The sequence below is a fragment of the Episyrphus balteatus genome, chromosome 4 (assembly GCF_945859705.1).
Source record: "Episyrphus balteatus chromosome 4, idEpiBalt1.1, whole genome shotgun sequence".
In the NCBI taxonomy this organism is placed as follows: domain Eukaryota; kingdom Metazoa; phylum Arthropoda; class Insecta; order Diptera; family Syrphidae; genus Episyrphus; species Episyrphus balteatus.
In genome coordinates this window covers 42,597,373-42,624,106 of record NC_079137.1, presented here as the reverse complement: position 1 = coordinate 42,624,106, position 26,734 = coordinate 42,597,373, and the positions used below count along the sequence as shown (strand labels likewise).

The 26,734-nt window shown below is 28.7% G+C and overlaps 1 protein-coding gene across 1 annotated transcript in view; it reads left to right on the top strand.

The window, feature by feature from the left end:
• Positions 1–9,427: 9,427 nt before the first annotated feature.
• LOC129917672 (uncharacterized) overlaps positions 9,428–26,734 on the top strand; it is a 139,494-nt gene continuing 122,187 nt past the window's right edge. Inside the window, exon 1 of the mRNA XM_055997714.1 lies at positions 9,428–10,249. The gene's annotated coding sequence lies outside the window, so the exon portion shown is untranslated. The remainder of the gene's footprint in view (positions 10,250–26,734) is intronic.

The window sequence follows — 26,734 nt, the reverse complement described above, 5'->3', positions numbered from 1 at the left end:
TTGTTTAAAATTAAGATACATTTAGGCTGCATTTTAAAATATTTAAGTAAGGCATTTGATAAACTCTTACTTCAAAGATTAAGACTTCTTAAGATTAAAAAACAAAATGACTTGACTTCAATCTTATTTAGGTAATTGAACAGGTCTTGGTCAGTGGTTTTTAAAGATTGCTGATCGATTATTATAGGGGAAACATAAATATCCCACAAACAAATTGGGGGAAAGGGGGTGAGTTTTCCGAAAAAATGGGTTGGTGTCAAAAATCATGGTTTTTTAAGATTTATGTGAAAAATAGACAAAAAAAAATAGAGCTACAACTTTTACTTAAATCATTTTTTGTATGTCACCTCAAAAATAGTGACAAAACGGCAAAAATACGATTTTTGGTTTTTTATTTTTATCTTTTACAAAAATTGTTGCATTTTAACAAACTTAACTTGGTTCAAACTTACTTTTTTATGTGTTTTAGCGAAATATTAATTTTTCGGTTTTTGACGAATTAAATTTAAGAAAATAGCCTATTTTTCAATCAAAAAAGTTAACGAAAAAGACTTTTGAAAAATTTGGGATACCGTCTTATGTTAGATTAAAACCTTTCATTAAAGATTATGTAAAAAATTACACTTTTATCTCATAAAATATTGGAAAAACTAACAAATAAAAAATAAAACTATATTTTAAGATTTTGAATTCGAATTAGTATTATTTTTTTTTTTTCAATTTATGATTTTTCAATGAAGAGAAATTGATTTTTTTTAATTCAAGAATTTGTTTTTTTTTTTGTTTTATTTTGTATTTTTTAAGATTTCAGGTACATAATCGCTTTTGCGTTGAAATCCGTTTATTTTTTTACAAGGAAGTCAGAAATAAAAAAAAAAAAATTAAAAAAATCGCTTAAGCAGTTAATGCTGTCGCTGAAGGCAGATAATCGTAATATCGTGTCTGATTGTTATCTCAAGTTACATTTTCTTCAAATTCCAAATTAGTTAAAGCTACTCATCCTTATACCCTCATATACAAAAAAAGAGGTTGTCTGTAAGGCCGGTTTACGGACGATGATTTTACGTGATAACGTCGTAAGAAAACAGGTTGAGTGCTTTTAAAATGAGTCAATTGAAGCGTTTATTTTTATTTCAAACAATCATAAGTAACAAGAACAAGCTAAAAAAAACTATACCATTAAAAAGATAAATATTTCTTCTAAATAATAAAACCATTCTTAAATTTTTACAATGAGCAAAAAGTATATTAAAATAAATTATTAAAAACAATCATTTCTTAAAAAAAAAAAGTGAAAAAATCATTTCCATCACCCAAAGATTCATTTTTTTAATATAACAACCTATAATAAATAATATACCACCTGAAAGTTTATTGCTTCAGCTCAGAGCTAGAATTTTTTGAACTCGATCAATTTTCACCAAAAAAAGCAAAAAAAACATATAATTTTATCTTCTCATGCTATTGAATCAATTTTTTTTAGACAACAACGTTTCTATCTTATTTCTGCGATGCCTAGAAAAAAAGTTAAAATTTTTTAAAGCCAACCATGTCGAAATTCCGAACTGAGATTATGGTACTTCCCACATTGGTGGCTGTTCATGATCAACAGATCTCCACAGGTGTTTTGAGGTATTTCGCAAGTTTTTTAATTTAACATTGTGAAGCTTGTAGTAAATGTACAGTTATGTGTGATATATAAAATGAAAGGTAACATCATCAGGATGCTCAGGAAAGTTAAATAAAATTTGTATTTGCTTTAGATCAAAAGATAGAACCTGTTGAATAATATAACTTTATTTTACCGTTATCTCAAAATTGTGACTGACAAATTGATTGAAATTTTGCACAGATATAGTCCTGTCTATTATCTGTCTACAATATTTCATTTATTTATCTGTTGAAGAAAAAAAGATAGAAATAAAAAACGGTTAAAAAAGGTCAAAATACTTGGGACAAAAAAAGTTGTTTTTTCCGTTATTCGGTCAAAAACCATTTTCAAATAACAGTTTTTTGCACATGTATGTGCACAATCATAGACTACATGTTCTATAAGCTTGAGATTTTTTGAATTTTACAAAAAATTAAAAAAAAAATAAAAACTCACCCAAAAATACCCCAAAATAAGAAGGTGTTTTTCAAAAATTCATATTTCGAAACGCAGAGACTTAAAAAAAATCCGTATTAGTAAATTTATTTTTATAGGTATCGAAAACTTATCATATCAATATCAATCATTCTTGACATTAAATAAAACTTAATGATGTTAAGTTGTACAAAATAGCAGGTGCTCAGCAAAAACTTAAGTTTTTGTACTATTGAATTGTAAAAGGGGATGAAAAATTTAAAACACAAGTCATTAAAACACAACCACCTGAGCCTGACTTTTGTTCAAATATTTTGTTCCAACTTTAAAACTACACATATTTTCAATCTGTTTACAGTAGCTTAGCATAAACTTACTTTTATTTTAATTTACATAAAAGTAAGTTTCAACACTTATACTCTATAAGACACACCATTAAAATTAAGCATCACCTAGTAGTCAGGTATGTTCTTAAATTACACATATAAATTGCTAACAGCTCACTAACTATTTCTTAACTTGCGAGATGAACTTTTTTAATGATATGCCAACAATAAACACAGATTTTTAACTTCTCTTCTACCCTTTTCACCTCGCAACTACGACTACATAAACAAGGTGGATACTGTACCTACTAACAAAAAAAAAAAAAAAGTTTAAAAAAAGATCATCAAGAGGAACAAATTATACAATACAAAAATTTTAACGACCATTTTGTTTGCTAACAGTTATGTTACAAAAATAAGCACCGCTATACTTCTAATGCATACACAACAATAAAAAACAACAACAAGACTAATTAGTGTTTAATGTATCCTCCCTTATTACCGCTTTGCAGAGTATATGTCCTCAAAAAGAGTACGTGTGTGTGTGTAGAATGGAGATGAAAATAAAGACATAGAGAGCAATGAAAAATTGCTCTAAACTTTATCTTCTTCTTCTCTCTGGAGGCGCGCCATCCTTTATGCATGCTCTCACTGAAACAGAACAAACTGTGTCGCCAATTGACTTTCCAAATGGATTCCACTTTCATATCCGGTTTAGTTTATACTTTATATATATATGCAGAGAAAATGGAGGAAGGAAAAGGACTCTTCTACGGATGACGGTGTGTGCATTCATCTGGCATCAATTGATGGTGGGTGGTATAGTTGATAGTCGAGATTCAGTTTGAGAGAGTTTGTCTGTCTAAACGGCTTGCTCATCCATCATCGATGTCTCGAGGATGTGTTCACAAACACACACACACAAGCACACACATTTCTACATATATCAGAACTTGGACAGGAAGTTTTTGTCTTCTATCTTTCTCGAAGATATAGAAAAAAAAAATATCAGAGAATTGTCAACCATACTGAAAAGGACTTCTGCAAGCATTGGCATAGAAGGAAATCACTCCAGAAGTTTCCTCACGATTATTCATTAAAAAAATACCTATACCCACAACTAAATGGAGAAGAAAAACTGGAGAATAGTGTAGCCAGTAACAAGGAGCACAGTATGTGTCATCAATAACTTAAATGTGCAGCGAGTTAAACACCTGGTTTCTTGTTAACTCCGATGAGTGATGTGACTTGTTTCCTTCCCACTTCTCGTCTCTCCTTTGAACAATTTCCATTCCTCCTTATTTATGTAGTGATGCGCTGCAAAAAAAAAAGAAAAACTTACCCAAGAAGAATACTAAAAACCTAGGAAATTGAGTTTGTTTGTTAGTTGCACCTGATTTATTGCGAAAAGAAGACACAAAAAAGGAGAAGAATGCGAAGTGGAAGAAGAAAAAGAAGGATTAAAATTTACTTGAAGAATATTGCACTTGGACGTGGCAAAGGGATTTACATTAATAATTTAAAACCAAAGTCTTTAAAGAAGTTAAGTTTTTCACTTAGATAAACAAAAATGGCTGCGATTATTTTAATGTGGGTCGCTACAATATTGTTTTTGTTTGGGATTTTCATGAATTTACACTAATTGGGTATGAAAAAGTTACTGCAAAGGATTTTTGTAATATTTTGTGCTTGACACAATACTTATAATACTTTTGGAGTCAGGCTTAATCTATGATTTAAAATTAATTCTTCTCGTTGAGACTGCAGCAATAATAATCTCGTGGATGCTATTATAGAGGACCTTCAATGAAGAAAGTTTTATTTTACATACATTTATTCACTCTCAGCTAAACTTAAAGTCACATTTAAAATAATAAATTTTAAGATTCATATGCGATTTGACAGATTTTTAATTTTGAATAGAAATTTTAAATTATATTGAGCCTTAAATATTAAAATAAGAAAAAAAAATAAAAAAATGCTTTATAAGTGAAATATTTCACTTGTGCTTATGATTAATAGAAGTCATATCTACGTACAAAATTTTGTGATTAAATTTTCAAATTTTGAACTAAATCAGCCAACCACTTAATTTGTATAACATGTTAATAGGACTATTCTATTCAAAATAAGATAGCATTTTTGTGAGAATCACTTAGACCTAAGAGCATTCCGTGAACTGAATTTGATTTAATCATTAAAACCGTTTCTGAGCAAATTGTAGTAGGTACTTCTAAAAAATTATATTGAAAGTATTTTTGTTCTATTGTTAAAAAAATGTAACAGTTTCTATTTTTTGAAACGGTTGCATTAAAAGTTCGAAAATAGAATTTTAAAGATCCAATATTCTTAATTCAATGAAAAAATTAAAACAACGAGACAAAATCACAAAAATTATATATAGTTCTTAGATTGTTTATTAAAATTCAATAAGATTTAAAATCAAATTCATGTTTTAATAGCTTAAGATTTTAAATTCATTTTAATACTTATATTCATCTTCGTTAATTTCTTGCTTTTATCCTTAAAGATGAAAGATACAAAATATTGGAAATACTTGTTTCAATCATTATTATAAACGAGGGTCACTGTGGCGTATGTGGAACATTTTGCTCCAATAGAAAACACTGCTATTTATTTAAAAAAAAAAAAGAGTGTGTGTACACATGTACACGCGACTGAAGTTATACTTCTCATTCAGTTTTATGTAAATGAATTTCATTTGATATTTTTAATTTCTATTATTAAGTAATTAATCCCCACTTATTTTTTTTACATTTTTATCAAGTGAACAATAAATTAATTCTTTCATCCTCCTTGCGTCCATGTAGTTTTCAATTTATTCTGTGAAATTTACACATGTTGTGCGGTTCAGAACGTACGGTATACGCTTAACGACTTTTTTCAAAATTCCGAGAAAATCGGTTTTGAAAGTTGGGGTACATTTTTTTTTCGAAAAATCCCCGAATCTTTAAACGCTCCTGGAAGCTAAACCGCTTTAGAGCAATTTTTGGGAGTGATGCCAAATGATAGCTTGTGTCATGGGCCTACGCTTTGCACATTATCAGATTTTTAAAAAATCGCCTTCCATGTTAAACCACCACATCATGCCTTTTTTTCAGAATCGCGCCTATTTTTTTTACTTTTAAGTTCTCCCGGTTTGAGAACGCGTGGACCTACAGGAATGGGAGTTGTACCCAAATGTAGGTTAGAGTCCCCGCTATCTTGGCATCAAAAATTTTATTCATTTTCTTCAAAATTCCACGATATAGTTGTTGGAAGTTGGGGGCGCGAAAAAACTTCTGGGAGCTGAACGCTTTGATCTAGAGACAGTGGAGTGGTGCCATATGAAAGCTTATATTCTCAGCTACCCGATTGTGGTATAATCCGGTTTTTCGATTTTTTTCAAAATTCCGAGAAAATCGCGTTTGAAAGTTGGGGTAAATTTTTTTTTCGAAAAATCCCCGAATCTTTGAACGCTCCTGGAAATTAAACCGCTTGAGAGCAATTTTTGGGAGTGATGCCAAATGATAGCTTGTGTCATGGGCCTACGCTTTGCACATTATCAGATTTTTAAAAAATCGCCTTCCATGTTAAACCGCCACATCATGCCTATTTTTTCAGAATCGTGCCTATTTTTTTTTTTACTTTTAAGTTCTCCCGGTTTGAGAACGCGTAGACCTACAGGAATGAGAGTTGTACCCAAATGTAGGTTAGAGTCCCCGCTACCTTTTGGCATCAAACATTTTTTTTTCATTTTTTTCAAAATTCCGAGATATAGGCGTTGGAAGTTGGGGCGCTCACTTTCAGCTCAGCTCACTTTCAGCTCAGCTCAAATGAGCTAAGCTATGGTACCTAGCTCAAATTTGAGCTGAGCTGTGAGCTGAGCTGAAATGTGAGCTTTTTGCAACCCTGGCAACTTGCCACATGGAAATTACCACATGCAACTTGCCACATGCAACTTGCCACATGTAACTTGCCACACGCAACTTGCCACACGCAACTTGCCACATGCAACTTGCTACACGCAACTTGCCACATACAACTTGCCACATACGACTTGCCACATGCAACTTGCCACATGAAACATGTAACTTGCAACGTGTTGTGTGTTTTATGTTTGCCGTACTGCGGCGTACTACATTTTTAAATACTAAAGTACTGCCTACTCTAAAGGTGAAACGACAGCCCTGCTACCCAGGGTGATCGCGTCATAATCCCTTTGACATTCTTGTCAAAAAGTAAATTTTCATACCCACCCTCCCATAAGAAGTATAACTTCAAAAATTATCGCTCATTACTTAATACCGTTTTTCTTCACTTTTGATAAATCAATTTTGTTTTCTTTAGTACAGTAACTAACAAAAATTTTGCTTAAATTTCGTAAATTTACTAATGCCAATAGATTGTCTAGGCAATTAAAGGAAAGCAACTATATGGGAGTGAAGGGCAATCTTCCATCGTTTAAATGATAAATGCAATTTTCTCACAAATTGACTTCAAATACAAAAAGAAATATTTGAACACAACGGCAACACCTACAATATTTAAATATACATTTTAAAAAAGCTAGAATCTTATTCATATTTTTAAAATTAAGTACTTTGAGGAAAGGATTTTTCTAAAAATGGTAGTTAAACTCAGATTTTTGAAAAGGAAAAATTATTGAAAAAAATTTTAACATGTCCGTTTTAAAACTTTTTCGTAATATAAAATCCATTTACTTTTTAATTTTTCTTGGCAACATTCAATATGATTTGAATTTAAAAAAGGAAATGTCAATATGTATTACAGTTAATGAAAAAAATTAAAAAGTATTTCATTTTCGAAGAACTTTTTTTTTTTTTTAAGTTAAACATTTAAATATAAAGTAATTTTTGTTCATTCAATAGCCCATATTAATAAAAGTTAAATAACAAAAGTTTAAAGTTCTTATTTGCCAAAGTCTTTGAGAAAATCAATTATTTCAATGCAAAAATTCAGTTTTGATCAAAAAAATCCAATGAAATTCAAGTAATTTTTAATTTTTTTTTTTTTTTTCAAAACATATATATTACCTTTTCCTCTTCTGAATTTAATCATCATATCTAGCTATGGCTAAAATATTTTTAAAAATAATTTATAACGAAAAAGTTTGAAAAAAAGTCATTTAAAATTTTTTATTTACATTTTTTTTTTTTTCAAAATTCTGAGTTTAAGGACCATTTTTTCAAATTCGGAGATGATTTTGATTATAAATTACACGAAAGAAGTTGGTTACGCAATCATCATGTATCTGACATGACTTTAATGTTAACTGCTTTTTTTAATGCTGCGGATTTGGACCTCCTTTTTCTTTCAAAAATTAGAATTTAAGAGCTAAGTTTCAATTTTAAGATAGGAATCCTACAATTTCAAAAATTCCAACTGCTTAAGATTTTTTTTCAGCCGAAAAAATACAAAAAAAAAAAATGAGTAAAATATCTCAAAACAATGCGAATTGCTAAATTAGAAATTTTTTTCATTTAAAGATTTTTCATTAGTTTTTATCAAAATGTGCGTTACAAATAATATCTTTTTACTTGCTCTATAGGGCAAGTATTGGTTTCGTGTAGAAAAAAAAAAATCGAGGTTTTAATCAAAACCAACATTACGATGATGGAAAAGATCAAAAAAGTGGTTTTCGTCATGCCGTCCGTCGGTCTGTGCGTGTGTGCGTCTGTTCGTCCATCTGTACATGGAGCTAGGGCCTAAACGGATGGATGGATTTGCTTGAAACTTGGTTACGTAATTCCCTAGGACCGTTTTATTTTATTTTTTTTAATATCTCCAATTTAACGCATATCTCCCATATAACGTTTTCGAGGTATTTCAAATTTCTCGAAAACTGCTCTAACGATTTCGTTTATATTTGGTGTGCGCAGTACTCTTATTGATTCTAACAAAACTGCATTTTTAGTTTTTTCAAAAAATGCCGAGAGCGGAAATATGGCGTTGCCGTTTTTCAAAAATTGACATGTTTTTTAAGTTCATATATTTCATCAAAGCATAAGTCAATTTTTTCAAAATTTACAGACATCATAGGTATCGAAGTGTAAATTGTAAAAAAAAAATTAAAAAAAAAGTTTTTCAAAAAATATTTAAAAAATTGAATTTTTTTAACTTTCGATTTTTTTTTTTGTTTTTATTTTTTTTTTTCTCCACAAAATCTTAAATTTCCAATAGATATTTAAGATAAAGATGCTTTGAACTACAAGAGCAAGTACGTGCGACCCAGTCGTGCATTTTATTATTATTTTTTTTTTTTGAGTAAAATAAGCTTCATCTCAAAATAGCTATTTTTTCATAATATCAATAAAAATTTACAAATAAATAAATACAATCAGTCAGCAAATTTAAGTTAGATAAACATGTTCTAAGCGTTTTATTTTTTATTTTGAATGAAATATTTTTTACACCTACTCTCGATATCAAACATTAACAAAATCACAAACAAAAAAACCAGTTGCTTACAAAATGTCATTGCTTTAAAATCCATCAAAATAAAAGCTCTCCATATCTCTCTTTCTTTCTATCTCATTCTCTACTCAATGTTATCAAAAAAGACTTTCATTGCCAAATCCACCTACAACTACAATAGGTCATGGAGTATACATATCTCAGTCAGTGGGTTAAAGCTCTTATAATCCCTCTCCATGACAAATTCACAAAATTTCCCAGTATTCTCTCTAAAATCACCCCTTATAAGACAAACTTGACACTAGAAAAAAATAAAAAAAACAAAACTCTCCACTAAAATCAAAACAAACCGAAAAAAGCTTAATTTTGCACCTTTATTCCACCCTCAAAAAATATTCAACTCTAAACTAGCTCTCTCTTTCTCTCTCTCTCTCGATTTTTTTAAATGAGAGAATATTTGATGCTAGTGACTCTCAAGCATCCTCACTAAGGATGCTGTATATCTGACTGGCAGTCACATCAGATTCAACAAATATCCTTTTAAAGTAAAATACAATCCTACAAAATCTTCAGTTACTCTCGGTTAACCATTCGAAATAGATGCTTCTGATAGAAAGAAAAATTATATTCTTCTAGGAGCAAATTTAAGCCAAAAAAAAAGCTAAAGTTTTCCAAAACAAAAAGCGTTCTATTAGAAAAAAAATCTCCAATTTTAGGATATAATCACAAAAATATCCTTTCGGTGTTTTGTTAATTTTTTTGATTGTGATTTTCTAAAATCTAGAAAATATATTTGTCACATCCCGTTTTTAAGTGTTTCAAATTTAGAAAAAAAAAAAAATCATTTTAAGAAAATATTTAAGAAAATATTAAGAAATAAAAAAAAAAATAGAAAATTCAACCCCTAACTTAAGAGTTTCCTCTCTCTTGCATCTACCAAACCATTATCATAATCATCATAAACATCTGTGTGAAGCATTCAACCTCTCGCTCACCACGGTCAATTTTCTTTCTCCCTCTATGCTTTGAATCGAGTGTTTACACAATTTTGTTGTGATTTTCCGCAAAAAAAAATTATTTTCATCGTCTTCGTCCTTAATTGTAATTTGGGTCACAAAAATAAAAAATAATTATTATCAAATAAAGTTTTATTTTCCATTGATAAATAAATAAATTTAAAGATAAGTGTCAACACTTATTACAAACAGGGTGTTTTTTTTGTATAGTTTTGTGAATTGAAGTGAATAAAAAAAGATACGAAACGTTCAATATTGATTGAATATCCCCAAGTGGATACAACAAAAATATAAGAAACCTATAACCAGAATATAATAAATCTTGGATACATTTGCACACGTACTTCAGGACACAGGACACACGCACGTTTTTGATCCCAAAGGTATGTAAATTTAGATACATTCGTCCACTTTCATAAAATGGACAAAATAATGACCCCCTTTTGTCTGAAAATCAAACATATTGTTAAACTTTAAGTACAATATAATGTTGATTATAATTTTGAGGGGGCGGGTGGGCGTGGTTAAATTAAAGTTTCCTCAATCCATCAAGAACTTGATTTGTTTTCTTCATTTTTATGATTAAATTAAATTTTTCAATCTTCGAGATTTTATCCTCTTTTGAATCCTTTTTTTTTTCTTGTTTTGTCTTTTTTACTTCAGGATATTTTTTATACCCACACATTTGCTCTTTCTTAGGTAGAGTTTGTAAGGATTTTGAAATTATGTGGGTTGGAATGAAAGGCGCATTGTGTGTGAGTGTTTAGGGAACACAACATTTCTTAAGAAATAAGGAAACTGTGTATATTTGAGTGGGTTTGGAAGAAGGAAGAGGCTTTTTCAAAAATAGGTTTTTAGTCGAAGAGGGGACGATGATGGTTGGGTGGTGGTAAATAACTTTTAAGATTGTTTGGCAAGAAATTGATTTACTGTGAAAGCTGTGGGGTGGCTCAACTGTTGGTTGATTGAGAAGGAATTTCGATTTATTTTCTAAATTTATTATTGATGACATATTTATTGGGAGACAGTATAAGGTAAAGTCTTCAGAGGCAACTTCCTATGGTTTCAAAATCTTTAGAATGAATAAAAAATAGAGACCTTAGATACGTACTGATGAAAAAATAAAAAAAATAAACTTTTATTGAATTTATCACAATAGTTGAAAATTAATTTTAAATGAGTTTCAAAGATAGAAAAGTATAGTTTGATATACATGTGCAAGAGTGCTGATAATGTGGTTACAATAAACTTAAGATACAATCTTCTTCCACAAGTATCTATAGGTACCTATACCTGAACAAGTATCTTGAGTTACACGTTCAAAATCAAATAAGGTTTTGTGGTTAAAGTGTGTCAGGTCTTCTGTCACTTCATATATAAATGTGTTTTTCAATTGAAACTTAGAAACAATATGTGGTTTATGCATACGATTTTATATATATAAATTATATATGTAACTTTTAAGTGCATGAAATAAATTAATTTAATATTTAAGAAAGGTAGATAAATTCTTAAATTTAGTAGGCAGGAAGAAGTTAAGATTAATTGTTACAAATTTAAATTAAGTGCTTAAAAATATAAGAATTTAGTAATTTTAAACAACTTAATTTTTTTTTGCTAAAAAAAAACTTTAATCATTTCGTTTCTTAGTTTTTCGCATAAAAATGAACTTCATTACCTGTATTTCATTCATGAAATCACTTCACTTAAAATAAAAATAATTTCTATTATTTTTTTCTTCGTTATCACTTCACTGAGTATTGACGTTTTGAAAAATATATTTGTTTTTTTTTTATGATTTATGCATGTAGGATCCAGGGCTACCTTTGTTTTCTTTTTTTTTACCCAATCCACTTTCCTTCACTTTTTAAAAATTGTCAAAAAATCCCTCTTTTTGGTATTTTGGTTCCTCTTTGTCCCCTTTCAATTAGATAAAACGACTCAATTGTAAAAATAATATACGTTACTGTTGTTTAGCGCTGATTTGATTTGTATAAGGTTATTTTTGGTAAATTTTGTGTTGTTTCTTGAAGAAATTATGCACAGGTAATGTTTTTATAATGTTCGTACAATTTGAATTTTCAGAAATTGTGTTAAAAGGTTTGTGTTCCGGTTCGGGAAAGGCTCAAATGAAGTGTTTCGTGTGACTTTCGTACTTAACTTTTTCTATTTTCACATTTTTTTTATTGGGGCCTCTTTTTTTTTATCAAAATCCACTTTTTTGGCCTCTTTTTGAAAATCTACGGAAATCTACGAAGGTAGCCCTGGTAGGATCTATAGGTCAAGTTAAGGTTTCAAATAAGTACAGACATGTTATTACAATTAAAGTGAATGCAAAAAATTTTGTTCCCGAAGTTTTATCTGTCTGCCTTTATTTACGATTTTCTACAATCTTGATACATTAAAATTTTTGGTTGGTTCTCCAAAGCAGGGTGTTGATATTTTATTCGGACCAACATGTACGATTCCTGCCTATAAACAAAATAAAAAGCTTAATTTTATCAAAAGTAGCTGTAACGATAGTATTTTAATTTAACATTAACATTAAAAGTTTGAACATTCTAGCTACTTTTATAATAGTAGCAAATAATTGCGATCAATATTGTTCACAAGGATTCTTTTCATTCAATAATGTTTTTACATACATCTTTGTTTAGGTGCAAGAAATTGAGAAAATTTGTTCTATTATTTGAAAACGACAGTCTTCTCCGTGTAGCTTATAACAAAACCAGAATTAAAATAATTTTGTTTGTTTTTTTTTTCAGATATCATAATTATAATTTTTGTAATTTAAATTATATTTTAAAATTAATTCTTAAGACATTATTTTTATTGCTAATTTATCAAAATAATTAAAAAAATTATAGTAATTTTAATAAAAGTTTTTTTTTTCTTAGTAAAAGCCATACCTTTTTAAAAAGAGCAAAGGAAAATATTTGAGTGATCTCTTAAATTGAACCTCTTTTTAAGACTGCAACTAATTATATTTTAAGAAATTTTTTTTTAATCAATAAGGCTTCCAATTCTAATTCACCTACAAAAATGTGATTGAAACTCACATCCAATTAGTGAGGTGGCTTAGCAACAAAATCGTGCACTTTTTGATAAAAGCATGAAATTTATTTTATTGGTAGTACTCAATATAAGAGTTATTTTGAGATATTGAGCCACCTTGTAATCCATTCAGGAGGGTAGATACAAGAGCTTTTCTGTGTTGCACCCGCATTGTTGCATATCAAAGTATAGCTAATGAAACCTTTTTATTAATATAATACATGATTTCGAGGTAATTTTTAACGCCCGATCGAATGAAACCAATTGCAATATGCCCGGACCGTCACGTAAAAAGTTATTGCACTTTTTATAAATATAAATAGTCATTTACTTAAAGAACAAGAGCCAATATATTACCAAGTACTCCTTGAAAATAAGTGGTAGGCTGATGAAATTTTGTATGCACAAACTTTTGTTTTTAATATTGTTAAATTCATAAAAATAAATCGTTAAACGGTATAATTATAACGCCATTTTGACTTCGAAATAAAAATTTAGCATAGGCAAGAATTATGGAAACACCTAAATGTCAAAAATCTAAGGATTGAAATAAGATATCAACATAAATTAAATGCAACAAAGGTTAGTGTTTTATTTAAAAATTAAATTATTAACGAAGTTTTTAAGTGTAGTATTAGAATTTAAAATTCTATTGAAATGGGTTAGGGGATGTCAAAGTAGCATTTTCTTAAATCCCCCATAAACGACGTCATTATTACAGAAAAGTTCTCAGTTTGAGTGCTCCATACCTTATAAGGTTCAAATAGGTTCTATGAAATATAGCAAATACAAACAAATTGTAAAATAAATTTGTTCTGAATTTAAAAAAATCTGAATTTTTGCGAAAATGTGCATTTTTCGGAGCCTTCCCGATTTCGTTTTTTTCCATTAACGACTCAAAATAGGGGATCAGATCTGGTTCTAGAGACCACTCAGCATAAGTTATGAGCAGTTGGTAGTGAAATGAAAAAGATTAAGTCAATTCAGATGGGTTCTAACGCCTCATAAAATATCGATTTTCGTGAAATACGAGCAATCTTAAGAGGCTTCCCGATTTTTATTTTTCCATTGTCGAATAAAAAAAAAGTATCAGAATATGTTCAGAAGAGCACAAGGCATAAACCATGAGTTGCACGCAGTGATCTGAAAGAAGAGTCCAAAAACGCTCCACTCTATTCCATAGCCTGAGAACATAAAAACAAATGTTTTTTTTTTGCTTTTTTTTAATGAAATTTGATCGAGTTAAAAAAAATTCTAGCTCTTTTTGTGGATGTCTCATAGACCTGATCGATATACATATTTTGAGCTAAGACAATAAGCTTTCAGATGGTATACATTTTTTTAAAGGTTGTTAGGGAAAAAAATGGAATTAATGACGTGAGAAAATAAAAATTCATGTTATTTTTGCTTTTTTTTTGATGAAAATGATTGTTTTCAATAAATTATTTTTATACTTTTTGCGCTTTATTGTTTTATTTGTTAAGAAGAAGATGGTTTTATTGTTAAGAAGAAATACTTGGCTTTTAAATTGCATAATTTTTTTTGTAAGCTTTTAGAATAAAAAAATTAATATAATGAGAAAATAAAAAAGGTATTTTCTTCTTTAGCTTTTTCTTGTAAATTATGATTGTTTGAAATAAGTAAACGCTTCAATTGACTCATTTTAAACAATAGCACACAACCTGTTTTCTGACGACGTTATCACGTAAAATCATCGTCCGTAAATCGGCTTTACAGACAACCTCTTTTTTTTTTAAATCACTTTTTCAGGACATGAAAATTACCATTACCTACCATGTTTATTATAAAAAAAAAACTTCAATAAAAAAAGCACATTAGCACATAATTTAACCTCATAGTTTTCAAAATTTGTATATAAAAAACTTTATCAAACGAGATTAAAGGTTAAAAATGAAATTCAACCAAAAAATAATTCTATTTTCTAAATTTACCATTAATCATTCAACTGAATTTAAAACTAAGCAAAAATTAGCTCTTTTCGAATAATTATTTCATTTCAAAAGCATATACATTTAAAGCCTTTTTTTGTTTTGTTTTTTATATTTTCTCTTCGTTTATTGACCCATTTAGAAATCGAACAAAAAATTCTATAGAAAAGTGAAATATTTGTTTTGAATTGAATAAAGCACTCAACTGAACAATTTTTAATGGGTTCAAAGCTTTTTTGCTTCTGGGTCTGCATTCCAATGAATGGGTTTTTGTTTTAAAATTTTTAAATGTACATATATAAATTGAAAGTTATTAACCCCACCAATATAAATGGAATAATGGTAGTTCAAATATTGATTTGTTTATGCGCACCTATGTTATAAATTTGTATAGAAATCAATATCATATATAGCAAAATTTATAATAATAAAATGAGATTGAAAAATGGAAAAATGAAAAATATTTATTTATTAATACTATCAACTCCCTCAACATGTTTATGTTTATCCATAAAAATTAATTCCCATCGTTAATTGTTTCCAATGCTCTTCGTAAGTTCTACATTAAAATATAAAAAAATATAAATAAATAAATATGTATTTCAATCAATTATGATTAAAAGAAAATCTCATCGTAATAATGAAAAAAAAAAGATAATTAAACTCTCCAACACTCTGTCTCCACAAAGATAATAATTAACAAACATTAAAACCACACAAAAAAAAATACCCACTTTGGCATAATAAATAAAATATGTTCAACAACGAACCCACCTAGACCTATTAAAATAAATCGTTAAAACCATGTTGTGATATGAATTTTGAATATAAAGCACAAAAAAAAAATTAAATTTCATAATAAAATAAGAAATTTAATATTTCTTCTTTCTACATGAAAAAATAAAAACAAAAAAAAAATAGAAGAACTTTTAAATTCAACCATCCAACGTTAACGAAGTGAAAATTTAAAACCATCATCAATTCAATTTATGACTAAAATTTTTATAATGCAACAATACCATTTTTTTAGAGGCTATCGTTAGGTTAGCCTCATTAATTTATGAACACAAAAAATAATTCAAAACAAAAATAAAATAAACGACCATTTTTTTTTTTCCATCAGAGTACCCACACCGACCATCATCATCAAAATCCCAAGTTATCCATTCCAGCCTAATTGAAAATATCCAACTCAACAATTAGGCATAATTAAATAGCCAACTTTAATTCTTATAAGCCAAAGCCAGTCCACATTTGACAAGCTAAGTCGGTTGGCTTCGACCAACCGGACAGTCAGCCGGCAGTGTCCACATGACCGTAATTAAAAAAATTCACAGAGCTTTCCTTAAACTTAAATAAAGACAAAAAAAAAAGACAAAATAAAATGAGATAAAATAAATTTCACATAACGCTTTAGAATTTTCATTTCGAACTTCTCATATAATAGTATTTTTTTTTTTTTTTTGAATATCTTTCACTTTTGATGGAATTTATAATGTTTGGTCGGTCACTTTAAAAAATTTTGCGAAACATAATCGTTGTTGTTGTTTTTTTTTTTTTTTTTAAATTTTTCCCGAGGCTATACTCATCATGAATATTAAATATACAACATTTGTATATTAAGTGAAAAGTCTGAATTTTTAATACAGAGGGAGAACTTACACTCCATATCAGTTGGTCGGGATATTTGAGAAGAATATAATCAATCCTGGAATTTTTCCAACCATTACGTTTGTATGATAAACAGCATCTTTGATGGATAGGTTCATTAACTTAAAAGTTTTATGATGGGTTTTTAAGAGTTGGAGTTCTGTTTTTTTGAATGTCCAATATAACGACACACTATACAATAATATTCATAATCGCATAGTGCACTCCGTAGAAAGCCCCTAAACGCGATGAAATGCAATGTTGTAGTGGCTACATAAAACCTTATGCAATGCATAACTATTCCTCTGTTTACTACAAATACAATATTGTTATGACCCCTGCAAATGGTTTCAAAAACCTAAAATTTCTCCAAGATATCAATTTTAGCGATGATTGCACCCTAAAATTTGTTCGATGAAAATAACTGCACTTGAACGAAAAATAGAAATTTTCTCAAGTAGCACAAAAGTCTAAAATATACCAAAATATTTGGTGTATTTTTTGCACTTTCGTGATATGCATTTTGAATATAAAAAATACACCATTTTCTCGTATATAATAAACTCCGGTGGTTAAAAAAATATACCGATTTTGGTGTATAAATGGCGCTAGTGGTATATTAAATGATCTGGTTTTTGGTGAAAATTATCCCTTTGAAATTGAAAAGTACACAATAAATCTACGGATAAAATACACCATTTAAATTATTCTGATTTAAAATTAGAACCAAAGTTTATTTTTTACCTCAAACAGTGTGATGAATTCTAATTCACACCATTTGTTATGAAATAAATGTAAATGAATTTTTATTCACTTTCATAATATTGCCATAAGAAACTAATGGTTAAATATGAATTTGTTTGCCTAATTTTAAAACGAAACACATTCTGTCTACTAATTTTACATACTACCCCCTCTAAAAATCGAGCGCCTCAAAAATATCAGTGAATTAATGATTTTTTTGTTCGATTTTAAAAATCAGTTTTTCAAAAATTATATTTTTTTTGTTGTTTTTACATTTTTTTTAGAAGAGTTCTTTTATAATATAATAAACCGCATAGAAAAAACCAAATTGCGTGATAATTAGGTCGATAAATATACTATTATAGAAAACTAATTAATTGCTGTCTACTTTTTTTAAATGGCGGCCATTGAAAAATATGTCGTCTCCCACTTATGCATTCTGGTGAATTTTATGTCCACAGGGTGTGCTTTCTACACCAAAGAGAGTTTACAAAATGTACCGTTTTGGTTGATTTCAGAATCGAATAATTTTATACACCATTAATGGTATATTATAAAAACAACTGAATATCGGTGTATTTTTTGCACGGAATCTTAAAAATATGTTGAAATTTTTTACAGAAAAGACAGTGGTATAATTTTTATACCACTAATTTTGAGAAATACACCATATTTTTCAATTTCCTCAATTTTACACCAAAATTAATGAATTTACACCAATTTATACACCAGTGTGCTACTTGAGTTCATGATGTTTTCGGTCTAACTAACACTTCTGGATTTATTGCTTTTAAAATCATTTCTTTCAAAACTTTCCTCCAAAAAATTGATGCAAAAATTATTTTATTTTTAGATTTAGGGAATTTAAAAACTTTAAAAACTATAGGACACTATTAAACGTTGAATTAAGCAAAATAATATTTTGAGTCATTGTTTTGTGAACTGATTGGGTTAGCAGGTTTTCCATAGTCAATAAAACAAGAAAAAAAAATTGTTCATTTTCACCCATGCCAACCGCGCACCTTATCGCTCCTTTATACAAATTATTGACATTTTTAATACTAACTAGGTACTTAATTTTTTTTTATTTTGTTCACCCATTTTGGATTAAAAAAAATCATTTCTTTTTTTTTCGAAAAACCAATTCTTCGAAAATGGGTCATCGAATTTTTTGAAACTCTGCTTACAAGTATTTAAAACTTATTTTTTATTTTTGAAGTGAAAACTTCTTTAGTATCGTAGTGATTTGAAACAAGATGAAACGAAAACGCGATACGACTTCAACTTGTTTACTTGTTAAAACTTTTCTGTTTTAATAGAAAGATGAATGAAATTTGTACTGTAGATAGGTAATTAAATAAATTATAATTGTACAAAATTTCAAATAATTTCATATCCAAAATTCGGAGATAACGGTAAAAAAATGTTCTTTTCCAACATACGTTATATCTTTTGATCTAGTGCACGTACAAATTTGATTTAACTTTAATGCATGCTGTTAACATAACCTTTTATTTGATATATCAGAATTAACTGTACGAGCTCTACAAGTTACACAATCTTAAATTGAAAAAAATTTAAAAATACCTCAAAACACCTGTGGCGATCTGTTGGCGATGACCAGTAGGGTGTCCGTTATTTCCCAAAGTAATGTTTTCGGGGGAGACACCCCCCAGATCGAAAATTAGGGCTTAAATAAGGGGAAATTAGCACAAAAAAAATTTTTGGAGGTCATTAACCCGTGCCTCTAAGGTCATACTTTCCCCATACAAATTTGTATGGGAAATTTTTAACTCATACATAAAAATTTTTTTTTCTCGAGTTAAATCATCTATTTTTAAAATGTTTGTTGATTCTGGTTGGAAAATAGTTCCTTTAAAAGATTACATTCAAAATTTCCCATTAAAAATTTTTTTTAAAAATTTGTGTATAAATCAAAAATTTTAATTTTTTTAAATTTTTTTTGAAATTTTTGCCGTTTTTATAATAAATAAATATATTATTCTTTCTTGTTTGCAACTTTTTTGGTGTCATTAAACAAAATTCAATAAAAATATTGTAAACATATCTTTTGTAGTTCGAGAAAAATAAATTTTAACGTATAAAAACGGGAAAAATTTTTGATTTATACACAAATTTTTGAATGCAATATTTGAAAAGAATTAAAAACCAATAAAACTGAATTTAAAATTATTTGATAGGTGTAAGCAAAAACAACGAAAACAGCTAATAATTTCAAAAACCGAAATAAAATATAAAAAAATTTTTAACGGGAAATTTTGAATGTAATCTTTTAAAGGAACTATACCTAATTCTAACTTCTCTTGTATACATCTTTGAAGTAAGATTTATACACGGAGAAAAATAGACCACATAAAATAGAACAAAAACAATAAGATTTCTCTATGGTTTTCATCTAAGAAGGGAACCTTATTAAAACAATCGGGTATTATTGTTTTAAAATCTGCAAAAAAATAAAAAAAAACATGACCAGGCTGGGAAACGAACTGGAGACTTCAAATCATTAGTCGCCCACCTTACCACCTGAACCAACCTGCCATGAAAATATTGATCGCGATTTTTGTTCTAGTGCTAAGTTGCAAAAAAAATCAACTTTTCAGTCAAATTTTAATAAGATTTTCTCTATAAAAATAATAAGAAATCTCCTTAAAAAAACCTTATTAATCGTTGATTTTAATAAGATTTCCTTATGAAATGTATAAACGGTAAACCAATATGTCAATCTGTTAGTTTTTAGCGGGTCATATTTTTTTCTGTGTACATCATTATACAAGGTGAAACAATAAGCTTTCACATGGTATAAGTTTTTTTATAGGTTGTCAAACAAAAAATTGATTTAATAGCATGAGAACATAAAAATAAATGTTTTTTTGCTTTTTGGATGAAATTTCATCGAGTTCAAAAAATTCTAGCTCTTTTTGTAGATGTCTCATAGACTTGATCGATATATATATTTTGAGCTAAGACAATAAGCTTTAGGTTGTCACATAAAAAACATGGATTTGAAGGTGATAAAATAAAAATAGGTAGATTTTTTTTTTTTTTTTTTTGCAAGAAAAATGATTTTTTAAGGTTTCACTTCTACCACGTGTGAATTGCACACATGATTTTTTTTTTCTTTCTAAACAATTCTGAAGATTTGGAATTTTTTTTATACAAGTAATCAAACGGCGCTCTTCTTTGGAAGGGCAAAACCTTTTTAAATGATAATTAAATAATAAATAAAAAACAAATTTTATGTTTTATCTTTTTAAATTTTGTTTAAATATAAAATTAAGAATATTTATAGTCTTATTTACCTATCTGTTATACGTTTTCCACTTAAATATTCCAACAAATTTTTCTCAATCTGTTGAAGTGGTGTGTATAATGTACCTACCATTGGGGCAAAAAATTAAGTTGAATATTTACCAACTTTGTCCTGGTTGTCGTTGACGTTGTTGGTCATTAATGTGGTTTTTGGTTAAAAAATATAAATTAGTTCTTATTTTAAAGCACATGACAGAATATTCAATTGGCTAGAGAAAGAGAGAGAGAAAGAAGCAGTTATAATGCAAATATTTTAAAGTTCATATAGGAACTCGTATGTATCTGTTTATTTGGAAAATACTTTTTTTTTCCCAGCAAATTAAAAACTTTATCCAGCGAGGTGCAACCGCAAAGCTTTTAACGTAATAAATAATATTTTATAATAACGTCCACTTTGTTCACCAGCAGAGCGTGACGTAAATAAATGATTGATGGGAAAGAAATGAAAATACAAAATGTAAAAAAAATGCTGGCATGGCAAATAAATATAAGAAGTGTTACAATGTCATTGTTTTTTCTTTAAAGCAGCACTTGATTTTAGCGTTAATAGTTTGAATTTATGCTGCATAAAAAAGTTATTTTCGGACCTTAAAAATGTATATAAATAAAAAAGACGAAAAAATCAAACTAAAAATTAAATGGGTCACTGTGGTGTATGCGTACTTTTTTACTTATTAATTTAAAGTTTCATTAATCTAAGAATCATATAATATTATGTGTTATTATTTATTAATATTATTATTATTATTATTATTACCTATGTATTATAAAACCTTCTACAGCAGCAACTAAAACACAAAAATATAGAGTACAGAAATTAAAGTGATGTCTATCATTTCAATTAAGTTTGGCAACCAAACTCTTCCCACGTTTCTTTCCTCAAATAAATTCAATTTTAACAAAAACTTCCATTCTTTTGCCAAAGTTAACAAAAATAATTTCCTTTCAACAAAGAAAATCCCCAATTTCACGAAATTTATTATTTTCGATTCAACTGACTGACTTTTACTTTTTGGGGGACCCCTGTGTTCAAATTTAATTTGAATTTATTTTCTGGCGATGCTTACATTTCAATAAATTCATTAAAAATAAGGCCTAAGAAAAAAAAATTCTCTTTTCTTTTCCTTTGTACAAAATCACGGTCACCAAATTTTGGTTTTAAAAAGTCTTAAAAGTTTTTCCTTTGTAACACAAATTTGTTTGTCTCAATATAAATAAATATTAGCATTTTATTTAAATTATCATCCTCCTCCTCATGGACCTTTATTTTTTTCTAAGTTTTTAATATTCTATAAAAGAAGCGGGAGCGTAATAATTTTCATTTTGTTTCTATAAAAATTCAAACAAATGAATTGCTAATGTTAAAAACCTCCTCTAGTTTTGTGTTAGAAATTATATCTCTACACCCACTCTAACATTCATATCCGCCATGTTTAAGGGCATAATACCAAAGTGCTTTCTACCTATTTTATACCTTCCTTTTTGCTATAGTATAGTAAAGAGCTTCCGTTTTATTATAAAACGAAATTAAATTGTTACGCTTAATTTTTATTCATCTGAATTATTATAATCGGTCGGTATATACCCTCTATATGTACCTAGGAAAATGGCCTTCATGCATAAAGTTCTATAAAACGCCCTTGCTTTTGCTATGGGTGCTGTGTTGGCTGCTGGCAAATTTCCTGCATAAATTACTCAAAGCAACTCCCTCAAATTAAATCCATTCTAAGATACCCCTGTTTCGTTGTGTCGCCCTTTTTGTATTATATGTAAAGTGGACGAACAGAACGATCGATAAAATCCTTCGCATTATTGTTCCACCGCTATGAACTCCAACGAGGACAAAAACGATGATGACAATGATGTTGTGATGTTTGCATCGAAGGAGCATCATATCGATGCAAATGTCATACACCATGACGCCTTTTGCCTCGCTTCACACAAAAGAGGGTAGGTAAATACCTTCTCTCACAGCTCATTAACTGTCAAATTCACATTCACCATCTGTCAAACTGTCAAGAGTTTACATTTAACTTTTACTCTCTTTCTCTCTCTTTTTCTTCAAAAAAAAGTTGTATTTTCAAGTAGATTGGTTGCAGATTTATTGCCATCTTTGTTTTTCCAACTGTAAATGTGCATATAAAAAGCAGAACAAAACAGTTTAAAACTTCAAACTTTTGAATTTAATAAAGTTGAAGTTTTTTAAAGTTTTCGCCTCCTGAATTTGGTTGCTGTTGCTTCACACACACACACACAGTTTTTTGGGGAACAAAAATTATTGACAATTAAAGTGGTGATTCCTGAGAGAGTACCAGAAACAGAATTTCCATTTCTGCATACCTCTACGCTTATACGTATTCAAAAAAAAGAGGAAGCTTCGCATAACATTGCTCCTTCATTTTGTCGTTCAACAACAAAATGGTTGCGGCAAATTAATTTCTCAAGTGTGTCAGACCCAGCAGCAGATTGCTGGGGCTGGAATCTCTCTGTATAATATAAAGTGAGGGTGGTTGGATAGGTTAGGGTGGTTGCAAAACAATATATAGAGATAGTGAAAAGTTTTATTCTGTCCGTTCACAGTTCGGAAACAATGAACGAAAGAACCATCCGCCCAACTCAGCCAACAATCATCACACACACAGCACACAAACACCCACTTTTCCCACCCGTAACACTCTGGTAGGTATCCTGGGATGGATAATGTGAGTGCTTTAGGAGGATGGTCTGGTCGGTCACACAGTGTGCGGAACACTCTCTCTCTCTCTCTCATTGTCTATTGAAGTGCAATTAGTGAGAATGAAAAGTTGGGTCGATTGAGGTATCCTTTAGTATAAAATCGTACACGTACTATTCTATTCTCTGTTTGCCAGGTACAAAAAATAATGGGAGTTTAATTTTTTATTGAAAATAATGTAGATATACGCGAACGAACGAACGAACGGTGGGATTTATATTAAAACTTAATTAAAATAAATTTTTTTTTTTTTTTTTTTTTTTTCGGAAATGTGTTCAATATTCATTGAGATATTGCCAAATTAATTGAAATTTTTATAAAGTGGATGCAGGATTTAAATTTTTTTAGGGAAGGTACCTAACACGTTTACTTTTTTCGAGTTAATACGTTGCTGATATTTATTCATATGGGTATATCTAGTTTTAAGAAAATTTTCATCAACTTTTTTTGGAGTTTTTATATCGTGATAGAGCGTATTTAGTTTGGGAAACCGAAACTGAACATAGCATGATACAGCTCCACTCTAAATACATCGTCAAAAACGGCTTTTTATGATAATTTCAAAAATGTTAAGTAAATTGTAAAAAAAATTTCAATAGTTGGACTTTGATTTGATTTTATAAGAACGTAAATTTTCAAGTTTCAAGTTTAAATGACGTTTTGCAAAAGTTCAAATACGGGTAACGGGGAAACCACGCAACTTAAAATGAAATCATCATGGATTTGCTTCCTTACAGTCCTAGAGATCATCCCAAAAAAGTTTGAGCAAAATCTAAAATGAGACAGCAATTCCGAATGAACGCTTTCATACCGAATGACAGTAAACGGTCCTTAAAAATGGTTGTAATAGAGAGCGGTGAAATTTTTGACGTGATAAAGTCTTATAAATCGATGAACCATGGCAGCCACCACAAAAAAGTGACGCCATTTTCTAACGTTCCACTTGAAACTTTTAGCAGTGCGGTAAAAATTTCAATTCAAAATTAAAAATAAACTATTACAAAAATCTTCTATAGCTTATTTGAAAGATAATAACATTAAGTTAAATACATCTTTTAATAGGGTAAATAGGGGTAAAACAAAATTTCAAAAAATTGTCTATTTTCTAAACGCGACAATGTTAAAAAATGAATTTTTTTTAATCAATAGATAAATTTATTTTAAGACTGACAATGGTATTGGAAAAATTCTAAAAAAATTTCAAAACCAAGCTATTAATGGTTTTCTAAAACTAAAACATTAGGTAAACCTTTGATAAAATAGTGATTATAGGTAGGGGAATTTTTTTTTTTGACAATTTGAAAAAAGTCATTCAAAAGATAATAAAAAAAAGTTAGGGGTTTGATACGGATGATTTTCGAAATATGAATTTTTAAAAACACCTACTTATTTTGTGGTATTTTTGGGTGAGTTTTTATTTTTTTAAATTTTTTGTAGCATTCAAAAAATCTCAAGCTTATAGAACATGTAGTCTATAACTGTGCGCATACATGTGCTAAAAATTGGTATTTCAAAATGGTTTTTGACCGAATAACGGGAAAAACAATTTTTTTGTCCCAAGTTTTTTTTTACCTTTTTTTAAATTTTTTTATTTTTATCTTTTTTTCTTCAACAGATAAATGAATGAGATTTATATTGTAGATATATTATAAACAGGACTAAATTTGTGCAAAATTTTAATCAATTTTGTCGTCACAGTTTTAAGATAACGGTAAAATAATAATCTATTTTTTAAATGGTCATATCTTTTCATCTAGAGCAGATACAAATTTTATTCGACTTTATTGAGCATGGTTGGCTTTAAAAAATTCCAACTTTTTTTCTAGGCATCGCAGAAATAAGATTGAAAGGTGAAATTATAAGCTTTTACATGATATAAAATTTTGTATAGGTTGTGTAAAAAAAATTAATTCAATAGCTTGAGAACATAAAATAATATGTTTTTTTTTTTGCTTTTATTGATGAAAATTGATCGAGTTCAAAAAATTCTAGCTCTTTTTGTAGATGCCTAATAGACATGATCGATATATATATTTTTAGCCGAAGCAATAAGCTTTCAGGTGGTATAAAATTTATCATAAGTTGTTATATCAAAAAAATAAATTTTTGGATAATGGAAATGATTTTTTCACTTTTTTCATTAGAAATGATTGTTTTTAATAAATTATTTTAATACTTTTTGCGCATTGTAAAAATTTAAAAATGATCTTATTATTTAGAAGAAATATTTGGCTATTTAATGCTATACTTTTTTTGTGAGCTTTTAAAATAAAAAAATAATATAATGAGAAAAGAAAAAAAGTAATTTTTTTTAGCTTTTTCTTGTAAATTATGATTGTTTGAAATAAATTAACCCTTCAACTGACTCATTTTAAAAGCACAAAACCTGTTTTCTTACGACGTTATCACGTAAAATCATCGTCCGTAAAGCGGCTTTACAGACAACCTCTTTTTTTATTTTGTAAAATCAATATTTTCAAAACGATCCATAGAATTTTTTATATGCCCCGGGTTTCTCTTCTAGAAATATAGTCACTATAGTTATGGGTCAAAATCATGGAGGTACAAAATTTTAATATCTGTTTTATAAGCGTTTAGTTTTTAAGCGTTTCCAGAAATTACGTTTTGACCTTTTTTACTTTTTTTTAACATTGTAAAACGAAAAATTATTGAAAAAAATATTATTACATATATCCTCGATCATTTTATTCATAAAAAAAATTAAAATTTTAATCTTGAAAAAATTGACAAACTGGCGGCGTTCCCGGAATGACGATTAATTGATGTACGCTACTTAGAGGTTACATTGAAACATGCTTTAAAAATTTGGTTAAATTACACTGGTCGGCAACGGATATAGAGCAATAACCAAACCCTACTTTTCGAGAGGAATTTTGTGTGCTGAGTCCGAATCTGAATTCAAAATTTCACTGGCACGGCACGTTTTTGAAATAAAGGCTTGGCCACACCGGAGGGTATGCGGTAGCGGTACGGGTAGCGGTAACGATACTTGTATGAAAAAAATTCAACATCTGAACGTTGATATGTCAATTTGGAATTTCTTTCATACAAGTACCGTTACCTCTACCCGTACCGCTACCGCATACCCTCCGGTGTGGCCAAGCCTTAATTGAATATTAATAGGTCAAAAATGCGTGTTTTTGGGTACATTTCACATCCAAATATTTCACCGTTAATTTTTTAATTTACCGTTTAATTTTAATTTTTTTGTAAAACTACTTATGCAATCTCAAAACGCCATATCAACACGTCCTAAAGGTATTTATATTTTTTCAAAATTATTTTTTTTCTCAAAGATATTGAAAAAAGAAATTTATGATAGATATCTCAAAATCTTGATTATTTTTTTCAAAGTAATAAATGGTTTTTTGAATCAAATTCCATCT